Below are 17,097 nucleotides of genomic sequence, written 5' to 3'. Positions count from 1 at the left end.
CAAGCTCCAGTGGAGACAGTGAAGTAAAATGATACATGTTTTGTAGCAGATTTCAGGGTCCCAGGGAAATGGAGTTGACTGTCAGTGACAAGGCTGTTTTATTTAAGTAGGAAAAATGAATCATCATCGCCTTTGACTAGAAAAATAACATTATCACCCTCACACATGGAGCACTGAAAACCAACATTTTACAATTCCACTTGTAAGGGATTCACTAAATGTCTCTTGTGTCATATGAAGCACACAGGTTTTAATTAACTCCTTGTAGAAGGTAGTATCACAGGTTTTTTTTTTTTTTTTTTGGACACACTCATGGAATGTTATTTTCCGTAGCTATAGAAAACCTTCAGTTATCCCGTTTTCCAGCAATATGAGGCCTTGCTTCACTTTCGCCATGCAGTCCAGAGGTTTCTAATGAACACATTTTTAAATATAGGTTGGACACTATTCAAAAGATTGACCTGCCTTCAAAACAGTGGCCTCCAGATCTCCCAGATATGTGACTATGAAGGTATGTCAAGAACCTCCACGTTTTCCTACTTCTTCCTTGCAGCTCAGAGACATTTTGTTCTCTATCCACTAGTTTAATTATGCATATCTTAATTACCTTGTAGGCATTTTGTGAAATGAATAAAATCACTCTTAATTTTGTTAATCAAATCATTTTTTGTCTTTGACAGAAGTTGTGACTCATTGAAGACATTTTGTGTAGCTACCAAGTACTATATGCTGGAGGCTGAGTCCAAAATATAAAAACTCTCATTCTCTAATCTTGAGGAGCTAATGATCTTGCATCTAGGCATGGGTGAGTAACTAAAAGAATGAACCAAATTCTGAAAAATTGCGTAATGAAGTATATACATCATGGACGCGAAGAAAGCACTAGTTTAATCTGCTGGATAGAACTGAGAAAGTTTTCATGTATAAGGTAGAATTGTAGCTGGAGTTTGGAAGATTAGTCAAATTTTAGTAACAAAATAAGAGGTAAATGATAGGATGAGCCAGATTTGTCTGTTGCTTTGGTATGCATAGATACAGTTTAAAATAGCATGAAAACCATGCTGGTATAATGAAACTCTTTCTGTAGGCAATGTAAGGTTATGTAGAAACATTTATTAGCTTTCTCATTCAGTGTTAACTGGCTAGGGGTGACAGAGGGAAAGACAAACCAAAAGAGACAAAGGGGATTGTTACTCTGGAAGCAAAATTCTTGTAATTTTTGTACTTCTACCAATGATTTCATGTCCTCTACATTAAGAAATCTAATGTATTGTATAATCGCTACAAACTGTATTCATCAGGAAAACCTACCATTCATTGTAGTTTAATGTAATTTGATTTACAATTGTTGCTAAAATAAAATAACTGTTTATACATAAAAGAAAATGTTTTTTATATTAATAAATATCTGTCTAGCCATATTAGGAAGAATCATAAAATGGAAGATAGATTTTGGTTCAGGAAAACTGAGCACACCTGGGTTTCAGTCCCAATTATTACTTCTACTTGCCACGTGACTATGTTCAAATCATTTAGGTGTTTTAAGTCTTATTTTCCTCAAGTCCAAAAATGGTTTAACATATTTTACCTTAGATGTTGTTAAAAATTAAATACGATAATGTATGTAAAGTGTTTGAAGAAAATACTACTTATTAAACTTTGTGGTGATTCATGAGCTCATGAAAATATCTTTACTATAGAGGGTGACTGTAATTCTCATATTTAGCATTATATGTATTGCAATTATATTTCCCAGCTTTAGGAGAAGCTAAATCAGACTAATATATATTGAATTTCATGTGTGTGTGTGTGTGTGTGTGTATATATATATATATATATATATATATGGAATATGTAAATAGATAGATTTCCATATATGCATGTATATATGGAGAGAGAGACAGAGAGAGAGCGAGAGAGACAATGACAGAGAGAGAGAAAAACAAAAAAAGTCTATAACCTGAATTCTGTTATATTTGGTATGGAGTACAAAAGACTTAAGCAATTATACGTTACTATTTCTTTTCTTCCCCTCACAAGAAAAATTAAATTAAAAAGTTATACTCACTTTAAGATCTTATAGTTCAGTTTAAACAATTTTTTCCTTTACTTGAGGTTATCATCTTTGAAATTCAATATTGGGGTCCCTGTTGCCATATTTAAAACTTTGGCAACAGGCCCACAGACTTTTTATCAACTTTAATTTATTTTACAACCTTTGTTGAAAACTTCTAGTGAATGATGCATACAATACCATACCTCTGTTCTTGAACTTCTTGTTTCTAATAACTATTCCTCACCATCATTTCAGATACCTATTCCAGGGGCATGTCTTTTTATACCTATAATTATTTTAGCTGGAAAATCAATCATGCAAATATTCAATTCCTTAACTCTTTTACTTTCCACCTTACAGTTTACTTGTTCAAATACTCCTACTCTGATTTTATCAGAAGGCTTAATTTATTAAGCCATAGGTTATCCCCAATTTCAAAAACCCTCTTCTTAGTATGATTCTTTTTTCAGCTTATATTCCATGGCTCATAGTTCAATAAGATTTTTTACATTATTCTAAAGACCCATGCTTTTTTTTCTTTCCATTATACTAATCTGAAGAAAAAGCTATCTGATTTCTGTCTACATAAAATATCAGGACACATTATTCCTACTACAAAATGATCATCCTAAAATTGAAATAATCCCTCATCACTTCAATTCTAGGCAAGATATCTGGTCAACTAATCTTCATTCTATTTCAACTCTTTCAAAGATTGTTCATACACTTCAAAATCTATTTCTATCTTTTCTATTAGACATGTAGTCATTTTCTCTGAATATCAAATTTATATACATACTTTTACATTTGGATGCAATCTGTACTGTTATAATAAAGTAGCTGTTTCTTCTGCTATCTAATCTTTGCATTGAATCACATATTTTCTTGTCTCTCAAGAAAATTATTCTATCAATTCTCTTGTCTCTCTCTGTCCTTCTTTCCACCCTATTTATTTTCTTCCTTTAAAGCTTCCTGAGACATATAATCCTGTTTTACCTTCTATTTCCCCAGCATATAATAATGCTTATCCATTACAGGTAATATACACTTTTATTTAGCAATAATGCCAATATAAATAATTTCAAAGAAGATACTACACTGCTATAAACTAGGAAAGTTTAATTAAATGTTAATTCTGCCTTTCAAGAGACTCATGTATGTGTTCATTAAGCATCAATTATTGTGAACATTACACAGATTTAGGATTTCTTTAAGAATTCTACTTTCAAAATTGTTATTGTGGTTAAATACGTATAAAAGAAAATTTTTTATTTTACCTTCTTCTCAATATATAATTCAGAAGCCTGAGTTGCATTCACAATGTTGTGAAACCATAATCACTACTTATTTTTAAAACTTTTTCATCACCCAACTAGAACTTCGTAACAAGCAATAACTTCCCATTCTCTCCTCCCTCAGCCTCTGGGAACCTCTAATCTCTTCCTGTCTCTATAATTTTACTTGATCTAGATATTTTATACAAGTGTCAGAAAATATTTGTCCTTTCATGTCTGGCTTTTTTCATTTGGTATAATGTTTTCTAGGTTATACATGTTATGGCAATACATCAGGACTTCATTCCATTTTCTGGCTGAATAATACTCTACTATATGCACACATCACCTTTTGTCCATTCATTCATTTTTTGATGAACATCTGCATTGTTTCCATCTTTCTGCTCTGTGAATAATGCCACAACGAGCAGTGACATACAACTATGTGAAACTTTGTTTCCAGTTTTGGGGGTTATATAACTAAGTCTAAAATTGTTTGGGTTATATGGTAATTATATGTGCAGCTTTCTGAGAGACCATAAAGCTGTTTTCAACAGTGACTGAACCATTTTACATTCCTGCCAACAAGGTGCAATTGTTCTAATTTCTCCACATCCTTGTCAACACGTGTTATTTTCTTTTATTTTCTTATAGCTATCCTAGTAGGTATAAAGTAGTATCTTATGGTTTAGATTTCCCTAAAACCTAATAATATTGAACATATTTGCATGTGTTTATTTGTATATCTTCTTTGTATAGATGTTTACCATTCCTTGGGTCCTTTTATAAATTGGATCATATGTTATTTTGTTGAGTTTTAGGAGTTCTTTATATCTTACATATTTAGTTTCCATAAGATATGTGTTTTAGAGATATTTTATCCCAATCTGTAGCTTTACTTTTTCACTTTGTTGATAATATCCTTTAATAAATAAAACATTTTAATTTTCTAAAGTCAGATATGTACATTTGGCTTTCAAATTTATATATATATACTTCTACATTTGGATGCAATCTGTCCTGTTATACATTGCTTTTGTATTATACATTGTTTTTGTATTATACATGCTTCTGTATTATACATTGAGAAGAAGGTAAAATAGAAAATTTTATTCTATACATATTTAACCACAATAACAATTTAAAAAGTAGAATTCTTAAATCCTAAATCTGTGTAATATTCACAATAATTGATGCTTAATGAACAGGTACATGAGTCTCTTGAAAGTCAAATATATGTATTTTTATATATTTGATTATATATATATATATATATATATATGTATGTATGTATGTATATAGTTATTCCTGCTTTGGTGTCATATGTAAGAATTCATTGACAAATCTAGGCCCAGAATATTTATGCCTATGTTTTCTTCTAAAACTTTTATGAAGTTAACTGTTACATTTATGTCATTGATTCATTTTGAGTTAATGTTTTATATGGTATGAAGTAGGGGACCAGCTTCTTTCTTCTCAATGTGGAAGTCCAGCTAGCCCAACACCTTTTGGTGAAGATGCTGCTTTTCTATTATAGACTCATCACCCTTTTCAGAAATTGGCTGCTAATAGACACATAAATTTATTTCTGACTCTCAAATATATTGAATTGATCCATATAACTATCCTTATACCAATTCCAAATGGTTTTTAATTAGTGCTTTTTTGTAATAATTTGTGACTCCACTAAACTTGTTCTTTCCCAAAATTGTTTTGACTATTTGGATTCCCTTGCAATTTCATAGGATCAGCTTTTTGCCTTTCTGCAAAAAAAAAAAAAAAAAAAAAAAAAAAAAAAAAAAAAAAAAAAAAAAAAAAAAAGGTTGTTGCAATTTTGATATGGATTGGCTTGAATTTGAATTTGTAGATAACTGTGTGGTACTAATGTCTTAAAATATTAAGTCTTCGACCCCCTGAACGTGGGCTGCCTTTCCATCTAAATAAGTGTTTTAATTTTTTTCAGCAATGCTTTATATTTTCAGTGTATATTAAAATATTTATGAATCTATTTATCTTTCTTGGTTAAATTTGTTCTAAAGTATTTTAATGTTTTGAATGATATTGTAAATTGAATTACTATTTAAATTTCCTTTGTAGATTGTTCATTGCAAATGTGTAGAAATACATTCAATTTTTGTGTGTTGATTTTGCACCTGGCAATTGGGCTGAATTTGTTTCTTAGTAACTTTCTTGCAGATGTTGAGAGATTTTTCTACATATAAGAACGTGTCATATGTGAATGATATATCTTTATTTTTTCCTTTTAAATTGGGGGACCTTTAATTTATTGCCCTTGCCTACTTGCTCTGTCTAGAACTTCCATTATAATGTTGAATAGCAATGATGAAAGTGGGCATCTTTGTCTTGTTCCTATCTTAGTGGGAGACTTTCATTTGGACTTTGGGTACAATATACAGAGGGGGAAAAAAAGGAAAAACTGTGCTTCTTAAAATCTCTTAAAACAAATTTGCTCAATATTTCACTACTGATTGTTTTTAAATGATGTTTTATATCCTAAAAATTCAGGAAACACGTTTTAAAATATTTAAAAAGTTAAAATATTAGAACAGTTGCCTAGGACCAAATTTACCCAACATCAAAAGCTTATAAAAGCTCTTCATTTTATAACTCTCAGGATCTCATGGATCTGAGTGGAAACACTTACATTAATTGTAATACAACATTAGTTGTAAGTATTTTCAAGTTCTTAGCAATTTTTGCTGTTAGTAGATCTTAACAAATATTTCAATTTTTTTTTTGCTTTATTGCTGAGCGAATAATTATGTATAAAGTTATCCTCACTTCACTGTTAAAGATTAAAATAACTTTGAAATATTATCTAGGCTTTTATAAAGCACGTTAAGATTGCATGCAATGCACTAAATTAACAAATATTATTTTTAAGAAATAAAAATCGTTAGATAAAATGATGATGTAATAAGGATATCTTAGAGAGTCAGTTTCTTTTATACAAACAATAATGAGCATAGCTGAAAGTGCTGATTCTCTGAATCCATGACAAAAATAATAGATTTTTATCTTATCCATGGATAACAATCCATGATTCTCTGAATTCATGATGTAAAAACATTTTATTAACCTTTAAACTACAAAATAAACAAGAAAAAAATGAAAACTTTAGAGATTTTAGATAATTAAAATAATTCAAGGCTCTCAAATTCACTAAGCAGTCTTAGACATTAAAAAAACAAATGGCATGATGCTTTCAAGTAGATCAACAAAAGTAAATAAAAAAATAATGTGGGATTTGGGGATTCGCTTGTGGTTGTGATGGATAAATTAAAATGTTAAAGCTAGTTTCTTCTCATTCAGAGATGTAAACATTAAAATAACCAAAACATTATAATAACCAATATGTTAATTAAATATATCTGTGATTATATAAAACATGTTTCCGTTTGAAAATATTACTGAAAGTGCATATCTTATTTTTCAACAATTTATTTCCCAAATTAGAATAGTTGTATTACATTCTGAACAATTTATGTGCTTTAAATATAAAAAATATAATTGTGGTTTAATTTTCTAAATTGCCTCTATGTAAAATTCAAAAGTTGCCTATTTTCTCCTTCAATAAAATGATGTAAAGTATTAGTTCACTTAATATAATGAAAGTAAAGAGCATTGTTCACAAGTTGATTATAGAAGGAAAACATATAGGCAGCTCTCCATATCATTGGTCAACATAATAGTTTCTTAAAAGATCAGAGTCTAGAAGTATAGATGTAAAGTTGATTTCAATACATCTTGTGTTAAAATCCAGGCTATTTTAGTCACCCAGTGGAACTTTCCACCTGGAACATGTATATATATGGATCAGAGTTCCATTGGCTGATGTAATTTAATCAAATTCTGCACATTTACAGCTGGCTTTATACTGAGCTGTTTGATTTGTCCTTCTTAAATACATTATAGATTATTAAATCTATTTAACGTCTTATCTAACACCAATAAGTTTTACAAATAATTCTATATCACTTTACTCATCTAATGTAAATATTTCTCCCATTACAAACTTAAATAAAAATACTCCAGTGTGCAGCTTTACTAGAAACTTCATCAAATATCTGACCTTCACAGACAAAAATCTGCATTGGAAACAACATACATTTTATTCCTTATAACAGATATAAGATCCGTTATAATAAAAAATTCATTAGAGAATAATTTAACATATCTCATATTATTACCATAACAAGGCAACCCCCTATTAAGGTTTAAATAATGGCAAAGGAAGTAGGATTCTTTCCTTTACATTATATTGCCTAATAATTCTACAAAATAAGAGAAAATTGTATGGTGCCAGAGGTACAGTAAGAGATTTGAATACACACTTAGACAAACCTTCTAGATATAGGTAAATTTATTTAATTCTCATAAAATTATCAATGAAGAACTATTCCATTACATAACTCACTTAAATCTTTGTAAATTAACATCTTTGGTATATGAGTGTTATTTCATATGCCAAAAAAATCCTCTACAATTAATAGCATTGTTTAATACAGTAATTTCAAAAATTGATTCTCACTTATTAAAATTATATTAGTAACACTCATGGTGATTCTATGTTCATAATCATGGTGAAATATTTATTGAGAACTGTAAGTTCTAGGTACCTTATTACATACTTCACAAGTTTTCTTATATAATTCTTAAAAAAACTTTAGTGGTAACTATTATTATGAGCATATTTTACATATAATCACATAGGCTAAGGTTGTTAAGTATACTTTTTAAGATAACAAAGCTACTAAGTATTGGAGCAGAGATTCATATATCAGTCTGACCCAATAAATTGCATAATAAATACAAGTGACAAGGAACTAACATCAATATGCTCTTCAAAATGCAAGCCACAATCTATTAATAGTTCATAAACTCAACTAAGGCTCATCATCAGTATTCTTTAAAATAATAAGATGTAAACATCACAAATATTAGACCAAATCATAATAGTAAGAATATAATTGATTCATGAATTTATTTTCAGATACAGTCTATCACTGAATTAACACAAAACCAGAGCTAAACATTTTTACAATGCTGAGTTCTATTAACTCCATGGAAGAGTACGCACACCATTTAAAAAATTACCAAGTCACCTGCAGAAGGCAAAAAGTCAGTTTTTAAGTGCTAGAATGCAAGAGTTCATGAAGGTTGTGCTTATTAAGCATTAAAAATTAGTATCCTGGAGACGATAGAAGTCAGCTGACCTGCATATAGTTGGATAAAATGAGTTTCACTCTTCATTGATCAGGAAAAAGTCTTCACTTTATTTCCAGTAAGAGTTTGTAATCTTGGGGATATTCAATAATCATAGTTCTTTACAAGCTTCGGTTGATTAATTACAGCAGTGATAAACATAATAATCATTTCTGATATTTCATAGGGAGTTGCCACTATAGGTTGTTTGTTCAAAGTAAGCAACAATTTTCTTATGATCCTTTCCTTAATCTCTGTTGTAGAGTAATGATACAAGGAATGATATATGGTCAGATTTTTTTGGTCAATACTTATATCTTAGGTTTAGATTTTTGGTGGATATGTTTTGTTTATTCATATACCTTCAATTTCACTTTAATGCACAATCCATAAAATAGTGACTGTAGTAAAACTGTTAATAATACCCTGATCACAGCAACAATTAATCATATTCTTTCATTTGCACATGGCTGAATCACTAAAAAAAAAAAAAGATCCTGTGGGCAGATGTGTTATATTTTGGAAAACCAATGGACTTCCTTATTAATTTTACATAGAGTCTTCTTAACCTACAATCAAGGATTTCAAAGGGTTAAATATTTAATCTACTAACAAGTTAACAAGTTAGCTTGTCACAATTTCATGGACAACGGGAGATGCCACAATATTTCTTGGTGAGAGACAAAGGACATTATTACTGATAATGCTGCAAAAGCAGTAAAAGCATATGTAAATTCCTGTCACTTTCCCTTGCCCCAGAGTCCAATGGGGAGATACATATGGGCTCAGGTAGAAGCTGGCACACACAGTGAGTTGTGTTCAGGGAGAAGAAGCTGAGCTTTAAGGAATGTGGATCTCTTATAATGATCCACATATCTACCCCTCCCTCTGGAAGGAGACATCCCTTCTGTTTTCTAAGGCTCTAAATATGAGACAAACAGTAACATGCAACACACATGAAAAATTTTCTCTCAACGCTTACCTTGGAGCGTTAATCCCAACAAAAACAGGAGAATAGAAAGTATAGAAAATACTGTGATAAGTCAATTCTATTTTGGAATTGTAAATAAAGTGATTCTGTTGTTCAGTACTCTTGCAAGAAAAATGTGCAAGAAGTTTTGTTGAACATGTATCACAGGGACAACATGTGGCTTCCTTTGCTATGATTGCTTCTGCCATAGAGCTTCAATGCAGTATTCAAATATAAGAGTATCAAGGCCAATAAAGAAAACTTCTCAGGAATCAGCAGATACAAATATCTCTGAATCATCCTGAAAGTTTTATACTTCAATAGGCATGTACATAGATCACGTGAAATGCTACCATTGTAGACTTACCACAATTTCAACAGAGCATATAAACTCTTTTAAGATAGTAGACTTATTTCTCTCCACAATCAATATTGTGATCATGTGACAATATATCTTGGTACATACATATGCAAGTCATAAAGAGCACAAGCTATAGTTTTTGTAGTTATCTGAGGAAATTGAGAGTTGTTTTAACCAAATAATTCTAAATTCACAGCAGGACAAGTATAAATAGTTCAAACAGTTCAAGGACATTTTTTTCTTAATTAGATGAGTGCAAATATGTTATTAGTGATTTCCAGTGATATGGAACCATCGTCAATATTTTAAGTTATCTGACTTTATAGAAAGAATATTATATTTTATAACTATGACTTTCATGTCATATAAGAAATAAGGTAATAACAGTCATATGCTATAAAATGATGCCTATTTTAACTAAAGATTTTTTAGCTAAAAAATTTGGTTGCTAAAAAGTTTGAGCCTGGAAGAAGTAATTACCAATGTTATTGATGTTGGGCCGATGATAAACAGAAAATAAACTTCTCTGGATGAACCTTATGAAAACTGTAGTTGTAATAATTTTAGCAGAATACTACAATAATAGAAAAAGTATGACAAATTCAACAGTTTAACTTGTGTAGCAAATTATACCTGCCTTGAATCAAACAAATTATTTGCTTTTTAAAACACCTTTATTGAGGTGTAACTGATAAACAAAAGCCTTCACATATTCAATGTATACAATTTGATGAGTTTGAAAATATGCATACACCTGTGAAACCATCAGCACAGTCAAAGTATTCTCTGAGAGGTGGCTGCTCTTCCATGTATATTACAGCATTATTTACAATAGTCAAAATATAGAAACAACCTAAATGTCCATTGACAAAAAGAACATAAAGAAAATGTGATATGTCACCAAACAATGGATTATTGTTCAGTATTTAAAAAGATGAATATCTTATCTTTTGTGAAAACATGGATGAAAGTAGGGGACATCATGAAAAGTGAAATAAGCCAGTCAGAGAAAGACATATGCTGTATGACTCCAACTATACAGGATATCTAAAATAGTCAAACTCATAGAAGCAGAGAGTAGAATGGTGGTTGCCAGGGAATGGGTGAATAGGGAAATGGAGACTTATTGCTCAATTGATATAAAGTTTTAGTTACCTAAGATGAAAAAGTTTTAGAGATCTGCTGTACAACAATGTATTTATAGTTAACAATATAACATTTAGCACTCCACAGTTTAAGAGGCTAGGTTTCATTTTACATGCTTTCACCATGCCCACACATACACTCAGATGTGTGAGCATGCAGCACGCAAACGCAAAAGACAGTAATTCATCAAAATGTATACATTAAAATGTGCAATTATTTTTATATCAATTATATCTCAATAAAGACTTAAAAAGAACAAGATAACATATCAGATACTAGAAATTGCAAGAAAAAGATGTCTTTTTTTTTTACAAAATTTCTTTAGCCTCATCCAATTTGCAGCAAATTTGAAGTGACAATTATTTGATTAAAAAATATTTACTTTTTAAGATTTACTTTGATTAGTTATATTTATAGAAATTTAATACTTTTTACAAATATAGAACAATTTTTAGTCACTGAATGACTTGCATTTTTTATTATCTCTTAACTAAGAGATAAGAAACCAAAGTGTTAACCTTTAATGCAGCTAAAGTTTCCTTTAAAAAAAAAAAAAGATATTGTTCCCATAATTAAAGATACAACCAGGCAGCTATTCACAGAAGAAGCCAGGTAGACATTTTAAGCATTAGTAATTAATTTTTAAAAATCCTTGTGAACTTTGTACTATTTTAAAATCATGTGTTTGTAAGTTTCAGTAAACCAATTAGCATTAGAGTTACCATGAAATTTAAGAGACCATATAATCAGTTTCATTGTTTTTTTTCTACTACTTTTATGTAGACCTGGACTAGATATTCCTGGACTATGCAAATATAATGACAGACTTTCAAAGCAATTTAAAAGGCCGACTGTTGTAAAATTAAATGAGTCCCCACAGGAGAGTGAGGGTACAGGGCAATAACGGTTTGACATTGTAGTTCCTATGTTAACCACATAACAGACCGAAATGTTATCTGTAACAGCTAAAAGATAGACTCAGGAAAGCACCAGAAAAGACAGCAACTGATTCTCTTTTCCCAAGCAATCACCGAAAAATAAGCAACAAAATAAGACTGAAAGCTCAGTGACAGACGACGATGGTCAAAATCATATTGGCCGGGCACGGTGACTCAGGCCTGTAATCCCATCACTATGGGAGGCCGAGGCAGGCAGATCACAAGATCAGGAGATGGAGACTATCCTGGCCAACGTGGTGAAACTCCGTCTCTACTAAAATACAAAAAATTAGCCAGGTGTGGTGGCGGGCACCTGTAGTCCCAGCCACTCGGGAGGCTGAGGCGGGGAAATCACTTGAACCCAGGAGGCAGAGGTTGCAGTGAGCTGAGATCAGGCCACTGCACTCCAGCCTGGCGACAGAGCAAGACTTTGACTCAAAAAAAAACATAATAATAATAATCGTATATAAGTCATGAGCTATGGTTAACTCAGAGCTACAGTTCCTCAAACCATCCTGGTAAATGTAATAAATTTAAGGGGGTCTCCAAGAAGAATCAAATCTTATAGTCATCACTGCAATTGTACCTGAAGACCAAAACAGAGTACCAAAAGGCACAGGTAAGAATGTTGTTTCTAGTCTTAAGGCTGGCAACACCAGCACCACTAAGTGAGGTGGACAAGGCAATTTTGGTGGATCTCCTAAAATGTCTGATAAAACAAGACCAAGGCTAAATACGACTATGACTATGACTATCACTATGACTACAACGAATCATACTACTACATGTAATAATAATTACAAAGCTGCTGAATCTCTTCACTTGACAGGCAAGGGAACACTCAGCAGTTAAGAAATTTACTAAGTCTCTGCAGTGTATAATCAGGGTTCCTTAAGTGATTAAAAAAAAGAGAATTCACAATAGTTATGCTAATTAAGAGCCGAAACTAGAACATCAAATTAAGTGAAATGAGTTTATACGTCTGCACTGTCCATTCATCAGGAAAGACTCCTTAGTTCGTTGTAATAAATAAACGTTCGTTCAGATCATTCAAATTCATGACATCTTATCAGTTTTAGCTGGTTAGAGCCAGTTATCATGAAACAAAACAATCAATTTTGCTATATTCTAGGGAAGTGCTTTTGTAGATATGTTTATGTGCGAACTAGATTGTTATGTAGACTGCATTTCTTAGTATGAGTTTCTGCCAAAAAAAATTGAGTACCACTAGTTTAGATGTTGGACAACATTATTTTTCATATATATTTTGACTCTTCTCTAGATCCTAAATGCTCAGAAAGTAGTTATTTTTAAATCACACTTTTTTAAAGATAAAATTTAAAAAATGCTGGTAGTCTTTATGAGGAGTTTTTGGCTAAAATTAGGTTCAAGTAAATGCTATGTTTCCTTTCCTTTGCTGATTTGTTTGTGGTAGAGAGATATAAGAAAATGAACTTCTCATATATTTTTTTAAATGCACCAAAAAAAGGAGAATGGACAGAAGCTATCAGTGCTGCACATTGTTAAAAGAAGCTTCTTTACCCCTAATCTTGAGGTACAAAAGATGTCCAAGGTGTTTATCAGCAAATTGAATTACAAATGAAAAGCCAAAGAAAAGTTTTACAATGCAAAGCTGAAATCAGGATTAGATCATTTTGAGGCATCTGGGTTGCTTTTTCATGGGTATGTACTTAAGCTTGATTAGACAGGAGTAAAAGGAAATCATGAATTCATAGGCAGGGGTACATACATTTAAAATAATGAAATTGGTCTGCGTGGAGTAGCTTAGCTAGCAGATTGTCACAGCATGATCTCTCATTAGGATATTTCCTTGAAGCATAAGAATGTTAGCATAAACAAGGCAGAAATATCCAGGTGATACTGGCTAGACACAGGTATTCATCTTCAAACTTAACTGTTCTTTGAAGAACTATATGGTCCACAGAAATCCTGATAGGTGTACTGTGAATATCAATCACAATAAGTATTATCACAAACGTTAAATAAGTACAGTGTGCTCCAGCTTACTTAAACTGAGAGTTTATGAGACTAATTGTCTTCCCTTATATACAGATATTTGGATAAGCCATGTCCAAAATATATTTTACTTCTGAAATTTATTTTTACTTAAATTGGAGCTAATTTCTGGCTTTGCAGTTAAGAGATATTCGTATAAATATCCAGTGTCATATTTAATCCTAGATTTCAAAATTCTTTATGGTTTTGACTATTTCACCTTCTTTATATGTTTTAGAAATACAATAGAATTCAAAAACTCAGATTTTTTTTTTTTGGTTGCAAAATTGCACTTCCTAATATTAGGACTCAAATATGTCATATAAAATCTAGAGAAAGTTTTTGCGACTCCCATCAATTTTTCAAGAATTTGAGTTTGTTTTATGCATCAATATGTTTGAAAATGTTTACATTTTAATGAATTGAAATCTCATGTAAAATAATATCATTTATCTCTACTGATACAAATCCTCTATCTCTTCCTTTATATACATTTTAGAGTTTACATGCTCTAAAAGTTACATGCTGTTGTCTCTAGCAAACTCCAAGTGGGTTGTTCACTGTTCAAAGTATTTTGAAATATATTTTTTCCTTCATAAAATATTTTATTAAATAAAGTATTTAGGTCAAACCCATATTTATGTCTTCATAAAGGTATATTTGCAGAATGCATGATGATGAAAGAGCTACTTTTCCTTTTTTAGATTTTGAATAAAAGACTGTGCTTTGGGAAAGAAAATAGGGATGTAAAAGTGAGCAAGATTAGCTATAGTAGCTATAAATGAGTGTCCTTCAGAAGTAGTCCAACTTCTAGTCTAAATATTAGTGAGATAAGAGCCCAGGCAGTGTTTCTATTCAATTAATCATGGCTACCTTTCTTATACAATTCTTATTTCATCATTAATTTTTAAAATATTCTTGCACTCCTTAATTTTAAGAATACAAATTATAAATCTTTTGTGTGTACAAATAACAACAGCGTATATACAAGCAATAATACTTAGTAAAATGGATAATGTCAACCTGGCAGTAATTCAATAAATGCAATGTTACTTATACCACTGAAGGTCCTTTATGCTCATCATAGAGGCAATACTCCTGCCACCCTTTTAGAGTTAACCATTGAGCTAATTGTGTGTTTCTACTGCTTTTCATTATAATGAAAATACACACACACGCGTTCTTATGTATGTTCTTCTAACTTAATACATATTAATCTGTCAGCTGTAAATATTCTCAAAAATTGTTTGCTAGTTATATCAGTAAATAATGCAAAAATATTTATCAGTTTGATGCATTGGTTAATTTGAACTGATCATTATTTTCTGTCTCTCACTTACAATTTGTCATTATTTGATATTGTATGCCCTACATTATAAACTCCAGGAAAGCATATATATGTTTTGATTAACTTGTTTTGTTGTGGGAATGAAGGAGGACCGGAGAGACCGCAGAGTGAGACAGGAGAATTTTATCGAGTGCACTCAGGCCCAGCAGATTAACATCCAAAAATTGAACCAAGAACAAAGACAGGTCTCGACTTTTATACACCCTTCAAAAACGGGGTTAGCTAGTTTAAAGCAATCTTACAGTGGCATGAAGCACGATGGCACAAAAGCAATTGTGCAGAAAGAAGCAGAACAAAGACAGTTAATCAAATTGTGACAGGTGCATAACTCAGGATTACATATGACATCTTGCTATGCGGCTCAGATGCCTCTTATCTAGGTTTTACTCAAGTGCCTTGCACGGGCTTATCTCATACCCTTTGCTATGGTGCCCAGGTGGCTCTAGTTCAGACCTGTTCGGGCTTCTCATGACCTTCACTGTGCCGCCTAGATAAAAAAGAATACTTGAAGGTACTAGTTACAAAGAATAGGAATCCATAAACTCGTAGGTTAACTCATATCATAAGAGGAGGGAAAATTTGTTTTTTCTTCTCTCTATGTTAAGGGAGTGCTGGGAGAGTCTCCAGAGCATATTCCTTTGAGCTCTGATTTCTTAGATAACATTGCTGGAACTTTTGTCTGGGTCTGGGTTTTGCCAGTCACTGCCTTTGGGATGAGTCAGCCTAATACAGAAAGCTTCTTTCTCTTTTTAATTTTATTTTTCTTTCTTTCTCTAATTTCTGCCTCAGTTTAATGCTCAAATCCCCCAAATTATCATATATCATTACTAAAGAAATAAAATGCTCACAATTCTTTTCTCTTTTTTCATTTACAGCAATATTTAGACAAAACATAAAGTTTCTCTGCATCTAATCCACTCCCACCTTTTTTTTTTCTTTCTTTTTTGTTTTTTTGCTGCTGCTACCCCACAGAAATTGCTCTTGTCCTGGTCTCCAATTATCTTCATGTTTCTACCTTTAGACTTTCCTTCTACTTTATTTCTAATTCTAGTCCTCTTTGTAACATCTTAAAACGTGTCCCAAGTTTCAAACTCTTCTATTTATACTCACTTTGGTGATGTTACTCCATGTTTCTTTTTTTATACTTTTGAATAAAATCTGTACACTTAGAACTCCCAAATTTATAAATTCAGCTTTGCAATCTCCTTTGAGTTACAGACTCGCAGGCACAGGTGCCTATTTAACGTCACTTCTTAGATGCCTACTAGGCAAACAAAATGCCAATATGATTCTTCTATTCACACCTGAAATGTGTACTTCTTATGCCCTTTCTCATTTCAGTTAGTGACACATCCATTCTGTTACTTAGGCCAAATTCTTTGAGTCATCCGTAGTGATTAACATCTCCTCACATTACACTTTAATTCCTAATTCCTCAGAAAAAAAAAAAAAAGATGGGTTATTTCTAAACACATATTTGAAATTTGACCACTTCTCTCTATCTCTGCTGTTTTTGTCATGATAAACTCTATATTGTTCCTTTCCTTAATTATTGTGAGTTTCTCTTGATTTATTTATTTATTTTTTGTATCACACTTGACTCCCAGAAACTACTCTGAATTCAGGGACTAACATGTCTTTCACATTATGTCACATTGTGTTACTACTATGTCTGACACTTTCTGATGATTTCCCAACTCATCCACAGTGAAATTCAAAATCATCACAATGGCTTACCAGGCCTATGAGATGAACTCTCACC

The 17,097-nt window shown here is 31.6% G+C and overlaps 1 long non-coding RNA gene across 1 annotated transcript in view; it reads left to right on the top strand.

The window, feature by feature from the left end:
• Positions 1-436: 436 nt before the first annotated feature.
• LOC105495751 (uncharacterized) overlaps positions 437-17,097 on the top strand; it is an 81,707-nt gene continuing 65,046 nt past the window's right edge. The window contains exons 1-2 of the long non-coding RNA XR_011615146.1: positions 437-511; positions 681-805. This is a non-coding gene — a long non-coding RNA (uncharacterized lncRNA). The remainder of the gene's footprint in view (positions 512-680; positions 806-17,097) is intronic.

The sequence above is a fragment of the Macaca nemestrina genome, chromosome 16 (assembly GCF_043159975.1).
Source record: "Macaca nemestrina isolate mMacNem1 chromosome 16, mMacNem.hap1, whole genome shotgun sequence".
Taxonomy (NCBI): domain Eukaryota; kingdom Metazoa; phylum Chordata; class Mammalia; order Primates; family Cercopithecidae; genus Macaca; species Macaca nemestrina.
This window is presented reverse-complemented; position numbering and strand designations above follow the sequence as displayed.